The following is a 7,531-nucleotide window of genomic DNA, read 5'->3' on the forward strand; positions in this document are numbered from 1 at the left end:
TGAATATCCAGCCATAATTACTCACAAACGGGTAAGAAAAGGTAGTATTGCCAGACCATACATGATCAAAACAGGGAGCGGAGGTGGTTTAGCTGCAAAAAGGGGTGAATGTCCAACTAAAGTTCAAATATATTAACAAAAGCGGGAGGAGAGGTCTTCGGATTAGAGTGGTTGAAATTTCCAACCATAATCTATATAATGCGGTGAAAAAAAAAGGTGTGATGGAATGAATTTTATAGCAAAATCCGAAATCATGCATAACTCCGCAAAAGGAACGTATTGCTCAACCAAAGGGATGCTTCTTTCTCATTCAGGGTAATATGAGGAACTTTATGCTTGATACATTTTAGACATGGATAACTATGAAGGACAAAGCAATTTTAACTTGGTTTGAGCAAAGCAATTCATTTTATAGGAAAATCCGAAATCGTGCAGGACTCATGAAAGTAAGCTTATTCTCGGATTCCTGATCCTCCAGTGTTGCTCTTTCCTATACTGCAAAATACAGCCTTGTTCTTTGTTGAAATCGATATAGACATTGATAAATATGAAGGACAAAGCAGTTTCCACTTTGTTTGAGTGAAGGAATTAATTTTATAGCAAAATCCCAAATCAAGCAGAACGTATGAAAATAAGCGTGTTTTCGGATTCCTGATCCTTCAGTGTTGCTATTTCTTCTACTGCAAAATACAATGTTGTTCTTTGTTGAAGTCGATCTAGACATTGATAAATATGAAGGACAAAGCAGTTTTAACTTGGTTTGAGTGAAGGAATTCATTTTATACATAAAATCCCAAATCATGCAGAACGTATGAAAATAAGCTTATTCTCGGATTACTGATCCTTCAGTGTTGCTCTTTCTTCTACTGCAAAATCCAGTGTTGTTCTTTGTTGAAGTCAATCTAGACATTGACAAATATGAAGGACAAAGCAGTTTTAACATAGTTTGAGTGAAGGCATTCATTTATAGTAAAATCAATAATCGTGCAGAACTCATGAAAATAAGCTTATTCTCGGATTCCTAAAACTTTTGATTTGCTCTTTCTTTACTGCAAAGTACAATGTTGTTCTTTGTTGAAGTCGATCTAGACATTGATAAATATGAAGGACAAAGCAGTTTTCACTTGGTTTGAGTGAAGGATTTGCAGCTGAAAACCTCCCGCTCCCGCTTTTGATTGTGTATAGTCGGAATTTCGAGCCTTTTCTTACCCGGTTTTTAGAAATTATGGTTGGACATTCAGACCTTGCAGCCGAAGACCTCCACTCCCTCTTTACATCATACATTGTCGGGCATTCGCACCTTGTCTTACCCGCTTTTTACAAACTATAGTCAGACATTCACACCTTGCAGCTGAACCACCTCAGCTCCCTGTTTTGATCATGTATGGTCTGGCAATACTACCTTTTCTTACCCGTTTGTGAGTAATTATGGCTGGACATTCACACCTACTTGCAGTCGAAAAAGCTCTGCTCCCGCTTTTGATGGTATATATTCGGGCATTCGAACCTTTTCTTAACTGCTTTTTGCAAACTTTGGTCGGACATTCAAACCTTCTTGTAGCCGAAAACCTCCGCTCCCTCTTTTGATCATACATTGTCGGGCATTCGCACCTTTTCTTACCCGTTTGTTACAAACCATGGTCGGACTGTCACACATTCTTGTAGCCATACACCTCCTCTCCCGCTATTGATTGTGTACAGTCGGGTATTTTAACCTTTTCTTACCCGGTTTTTAGAAATTATGGTTAGACATTCAGACCTTGCAGCCGAAGACCTCCACTCCCTCTTTTGATCATACATTGTCGGGCATTCGCACCTTGTCTTACCCGCTTTTTACAAACTATAGTCAGACATTCACACCTTGCAGCTGAACCACCTCAGCTCCCTGTTTTGATCATGTATGGTCTGGCAATACTACCTTTTCTTACCCGTTTGTGAGTAATTATGGCTGGACATTCACACCTACTTGCAGTCGAACAGCTCTGCTCCCGCTTTTGATGGTATATATTCGGGCATTCGAACCTTTTCTTACCCGCTTTTTACAAACCGTGGTCGGACTTTCACACCTTCTTGTAGCCAAACAACTCCGCTCCCGCTATTGATTGTGTACAGTCGGGTATTTTAACCTTTTCTTACCCGCTTTTTACCAACTATGGTCGGACATTTACACCTTCTTACAGCGGAACACCTCCGCTCCCTCTTTTGATGGTCTATGTTCGGGCATTCGAACCTTTTCTTACCCGCTTTTTACAAACTATGGTCGGACATTCAAACTTTCTTGTCGCCGAACACATCCACTCCTACTTTTGATGATGTATGGTTGGGCATTTTCACCTTTTCTTACCCATTTTTCAGTAATTATGGGTGGACATTCACACCTTCTTGCAGCTGAACAACTCCTCTCCCGCTTATGATCATGTGCGGTTTGATATTCGAAAATTTTCTTTCATGTTTTAAAGCAATTATTGATGGACATTCAAATCTTCTTGTAGCCGAACACATCTACTCCTGCTTTTGATGATGTATGGTAACCTTTTCTTACCCGCTTTTTACAAACTATGGTCGGACATTCAAACCTTCTTGTAGCCAAAACCCTCCGCTCCCTCTTTTGATCATACATTGTCGGGCATTCGCACCTTATCTTACCCGCTTTTTACAAACTATAGTCAGACATTCACACCTTGCAGCTGAACCACCTCCGCTCCCTGTTTTGATCATGTATGGTCTGGCAATACTACCTTTTCTTACCCGTTTGTGAGTAATTAATCCCAAAATATTGAGCATAAAATAAGTCTTTATGCTGATGATGTATTACTTTTCCTTCAGAACTCACAGACGTCTCTCAGTCACACGATCACACTCATAAATAAATTCTCAGCACTTTCTGACTACTCTATCAACTGGTCTAAGACCACAGTTCTGCCCATTAACTGTAGGGTCCATAATATACCTGCGATCACTTTACAGTCAGGAAATATTAGATATTTAGGCATAAACATTTCCTCCAGGCTCTCAGAGCTAACAAAGCTAAATTATGTGCAATTATTAAAGACAGTAGAGGATGATCTCTCGTTGGAAGTCCTTACCTATATCACTTATGGGGAGAGTTACATCCATTAAAATGATGATACTACCAAAAGTTAACTATTTGTTCTCAATGATCCCCATAAAACCATCTGCTACTTGGTTTAAGTCACTAGATTCATGCATCTCCAAATTTCTGTGGAAAAACAAACCACCACGTATTAGTTTAAAAACCCTACAGAAGACCAAGGACAGTGGTGGATTAGATTTAGCACTATTCCTTAGACCAGGGATGTCAAACTCATTTCTACAAGGGGCCAAAATTCAAAACACACTTTAGGTCGCGGGCCGAACAGGATAAACATTTATTTAACACACCAAAACTAAATGTTTTTAGAACATAAATATGAATAAAAACAGACAGGAATATTATTCTGAAATAAACTTAAACCTTAAATTACTTAATTTTTTGCTCTGCATAAAAATATCTTGTTAAATATAACATTCAAATTCCTTTGCTCCTATGTCAATGTATATAAAAAAAAATAAACTTAAATATCCCAAAAGATTTTGCTCTCCTTAAAAATATATCCTGTCGAAATTATACAAGTTAGAAATATGAACATGCTACAAAACCTGGAAATATACATAAAATGTGTGCTTTTCAGCAATAACAATTTAAATCATTCAGTTTTCTTTGCTCTTATGACTGATCTGATTATATGCTCTGATCGCAGCCGGATACCTGGCATCTTTTTTTGGCAACAAGTTCGTTTAAGTTTGGTGTAAATTCCTGTGTTGTAGAGATTCTCAGGATGGACAGCAGGTGCTCACCAGTGAGACGACTTCTGTGTGCTGTTTTGTTAATCTTCATCACTGAGAAGAGCTTCTCACACAGATATGTGCTCCCAAACATGCACAAGGTTCGAGCCGCATGAAGACGGAGCTGAGGCATTGATGTAGGGATGGAGTGAATGAACTGTGCGGGTCCTGCAGTGTCGTACTTTGCCTTCAGTGTCCCATTACACTGCAGCTCAATCAGTTCCATCTGAATCTCTGCAGGTGCAGTTTCAACATCGACGGCAAATGGGTTGCGAAGCAACTCAAAACTCTTTTTTTGTGCTTCAAAGTCACTAAAAGGCCGTGCGAACTCAGCGCGTAGTGTGCTCAGTTTGTCGGCAAAGTCCGTTTTGGGGAACACATTTGTGCTGACTTGGTTCAACATTACTTGGCAACAGGGAAAGTGAGGCCAGTTTCACTGTTGCATTTGTGTCTCCCATAAAAGCAGCTTCACTTGAAATGCCTTCACTGCGTCATACATGTCAGTAATCATGCGGTCACGTCCCTGGAGCTGCAGATTTAAGGCGTTAAGATGAGCTGTTATGTCAGCCACAAACGCCAACTCACACTTCCATTTTTCATCCCTCAAAACGGTCTTCCTTTACTGTCCATGAACTGACAGATTTTGTTGCTGAGCTCAAAAACCCTGTTGAGAACTTTCCCCCGACTTAGCCAACGCACCTCTGTATGATAAGGAATGTCGGCAAACTCTGAATCTATCTCCCGCATAAAGGACCGAAACTGCCGGTGATTTAACCCTTTAGCTCGGATAAAGTTTACGGTTTGCGTTACAGTGCTCATCACATGGTCCATCTTCAGGACTTTGCCACATAGTGCTTCCTGGTGTATGATGCAGTGATATGCTGTTAACTCACCAGTACAGTTCTACTCCTGCATCTTCACTCGCATCCTTCCCACTAGTCCACTTTTTGCACTGCACATAGCCGGCGCTCCATCAGTTGTAAGTCCAATAAGTTTGTCCCAGGGCAGTTTCATGTCGGTTACACTTTGACATACGTTTTCAAAAATGTCTTTTCCAGTCGTTGTCCCGTGCATCGATTTAATGTCCATTACTTCCTCCGTTACGCGCAAATTGGAGTCCACTCCACGGATGAAGATAGCCAGTTGTGCAGTATCAGTCATATCAGTACGTTCATCCACAGCAAGAGAGTAGGCAATAAAGTCTTTGCTTCTTTCACTCAACTGTGCTCTTAGATCAGTGGTCATCTCACAAATTCGATCAGTAACCGTATTTCTACTCAGACTTATATTTGCCAGCATCTGCTTTTTGTCTGGACATAACACGTCGAACACCTTGATCATGCAGCTCTTCAAAAATTCTCCCTCCGTAAATGGGCGCGCTGATTTGGCTATCTCCTCTGCCACGATAAAACTTGCTTTCACAGCAGCTTCACTTTGTGATTTTGCACGGGTAAAAAACGTCTGGAATGCCAGATTCTTCTTTAACTCTTCTGTTTTCTGTTTCTTCTGCTCTGAATCCAGGTCTTTCAGGTTATCCTTGTGTTTTGTCTCAAAGTGCCGTCTTATATTGAATTCTTTAATTACAGCCACATTAGCTCCACAAATGAGACACACGGGTTTACCGGCAATGTCACTAAACATATACTCAGCTTCCCATCGGTTATTAAAGGCTCTGTTTTCAGAATCAACTTTTCTCTTCGGCATCGTGAGGGGTATCTTCGGCTAACGGCTATCTTCGTGATATCTTGTAATAGCTAGACTTAATTGACGCGAGAAGTACGCGGCAAGGCAGCTGAAGCGTTGCATTATGGGATCTGTAGTTCTGTGCAGTATTGTGTTATCAGCGCTTCATATCGATGGGCCATGAATAACGATAATGTAAAATGATCTTGCGGGCCAGATATGATTACAAGGCGGGCCGGATGTGGCCCGCGGGCCGTGAGTTTGACACATATGCCTTAGACAATAGGTTACAATATATATCAAAATGGTTTAAACCTTGTTGTTGTCACAGTTCCCAGAGACGTTGTAATCGTTGAGGATTCTATATTCACCCCCTCATTAGAGGCACGTAATGCAGATTGATGACACTGAATCTTCTTCTCTGTTCATTGCTGGCATCATTCCCAGCATCGTAAGTGTTCGTGGCATTGTTAGCCTCTTCTTCTGGATCTTGATATCGAGAATCCTTTTGTATTTCTGGTTTGTCAGTCCTCTGTCTTCGTTCACCGGAGTCTTTGTCTTTTTGTCCTTGAGTTTGGTGATTTTTTCTTCTTTTGATGCCTTGACACAATGTGACAGGTGATACCACGTGGGAGATCCTGTAACTTGGATTGCTGTCCCTGTGCTGCGAAATGGCTGTGCTGCTCAAATGGTCTCTCCTTCATCATGGTTACATGCTGCCATTCCGACATCTCGCCATTCCGACATGGGTCTCCAATTGTCGGAATGGCGACACTTAATTTTTTATCAAACGTCCTACCATTCCGACACTTTTTTCCTCCTATGGTCGGAATGGCGGTATGTTTTTTGTTTTTTTTTAACATACCGCCATTCCGACAGTTCCTTTTAATAGCCTATTTTTTACCCAAAACATTTTGCACTAATGATATGCCGGCGCAAATACGCCCTAAAGTTTGGCGCACAAGCTTTGCACATGCAGAGGCCACAGCCTCGCAAACAAACTTTAATAATCTATTATCAAAATCCCCTGAATTTCAAATATAAAAATACAGATATTAATGTAACTCTGGCGAGACTGAAACTGATTAAGCAGAAATACAGTGTCAGTGAGCTGTCACAGCAGCCAGCTGGAGCGGAGCTCTCCACAGAGCCCATGCGTCTTTTGCACGCTGTCATCATATGCAAAAGTAATAATTGCAATTACAGATATCACGGCTACTGCACAGGACACAGTTGCGAGCACTCTGCCTTGCCTTGCCAATAGGAGAAGATAGAAATGACAGCATAGAACGTATAAAACACAACAAAATGCAGTAAAAACGTTTATTCATGTTATTCACGTGATTTATGAGTACTCACTCCAATTTTGGGAAGCGCGGATGGGTTTTGCGTATTTGGCACAAACACACAGCCGCAACGGTTGTAGCTTTATACAGCCTTTTGATATCTTAAGGACCTAACTGGTCACACCTGGGACTAAATGTCATGTAGAGATTGTTTTTACATGACATTACAGCTGAACATATAGCTTTCATCCACAAACCAACGTGGGAGAGCACGAAGACGCATGTGCCAGACGCACATAGGCATGCGTAAAACCAATTTTGACCACTTCATACTGTTTATTTGCTTTCTTTTAGTTAACTTTCGTTTCTTTTGGATTCTTGTGCGTGTTATGGAGCCGTTTTGATCCATGTTTGTAAGCCTTTTTTTCCTGGATTAAATTTTCGGAAGTTGAAACAAGTGGCATTGGAGTGTGTGATTGAAAACCACCGCGGACTGCTTCTCCTCCTCCAGTTGCCGAGACTTTGTGTTTTTAATAACGCTTGTCTATAAACATGTTAAACATATAAATTGCATGAACAGAAAGAAGGGACTCACCTGTTGAGTAACACACATTTCCTTATACGGAAAGCCTTGTCGGAATGGTGGGACATTTGAACGTCAGAATAGCGGGATGTCGCAATGGTGGGATGTCGGAATGGTGGGACGTTTGCATGTC

General features: G+C 41.0%; 1 pseudogene; it reads right to left on the reverse strand.

The window, feature by feature from the left end:
• Nucleotides 1-3,590: 3,590 nt before the first annotated feature.
• On the reverse strand, nucleotides 3,591-5,769 carry LOC140270362 (general transcription factor II-I repeat domain-containing protein 2-like; annotated as a pseudogene).
• Between the last annotated feature and the right edge of the window lie 1,762 nt (nucleotides 5,770-7,531).

This window comes from Leuresthes tenuis, unplaced genomic scaffold (genome assembly GCF_036924035.1).
Source record: "Leuresthes tenuis unplaced genomic scaffold, fLeuTen1.0.hap1 SCAF_15, whole genome shotgun sequence".
NCBI classification, from domain to species: Eukaryota; Metazoa; Chordata; class Actinopteri; order Atheriniformes; family Atherinopsidae; genus Leuresthes; species Leuresthes tenuis.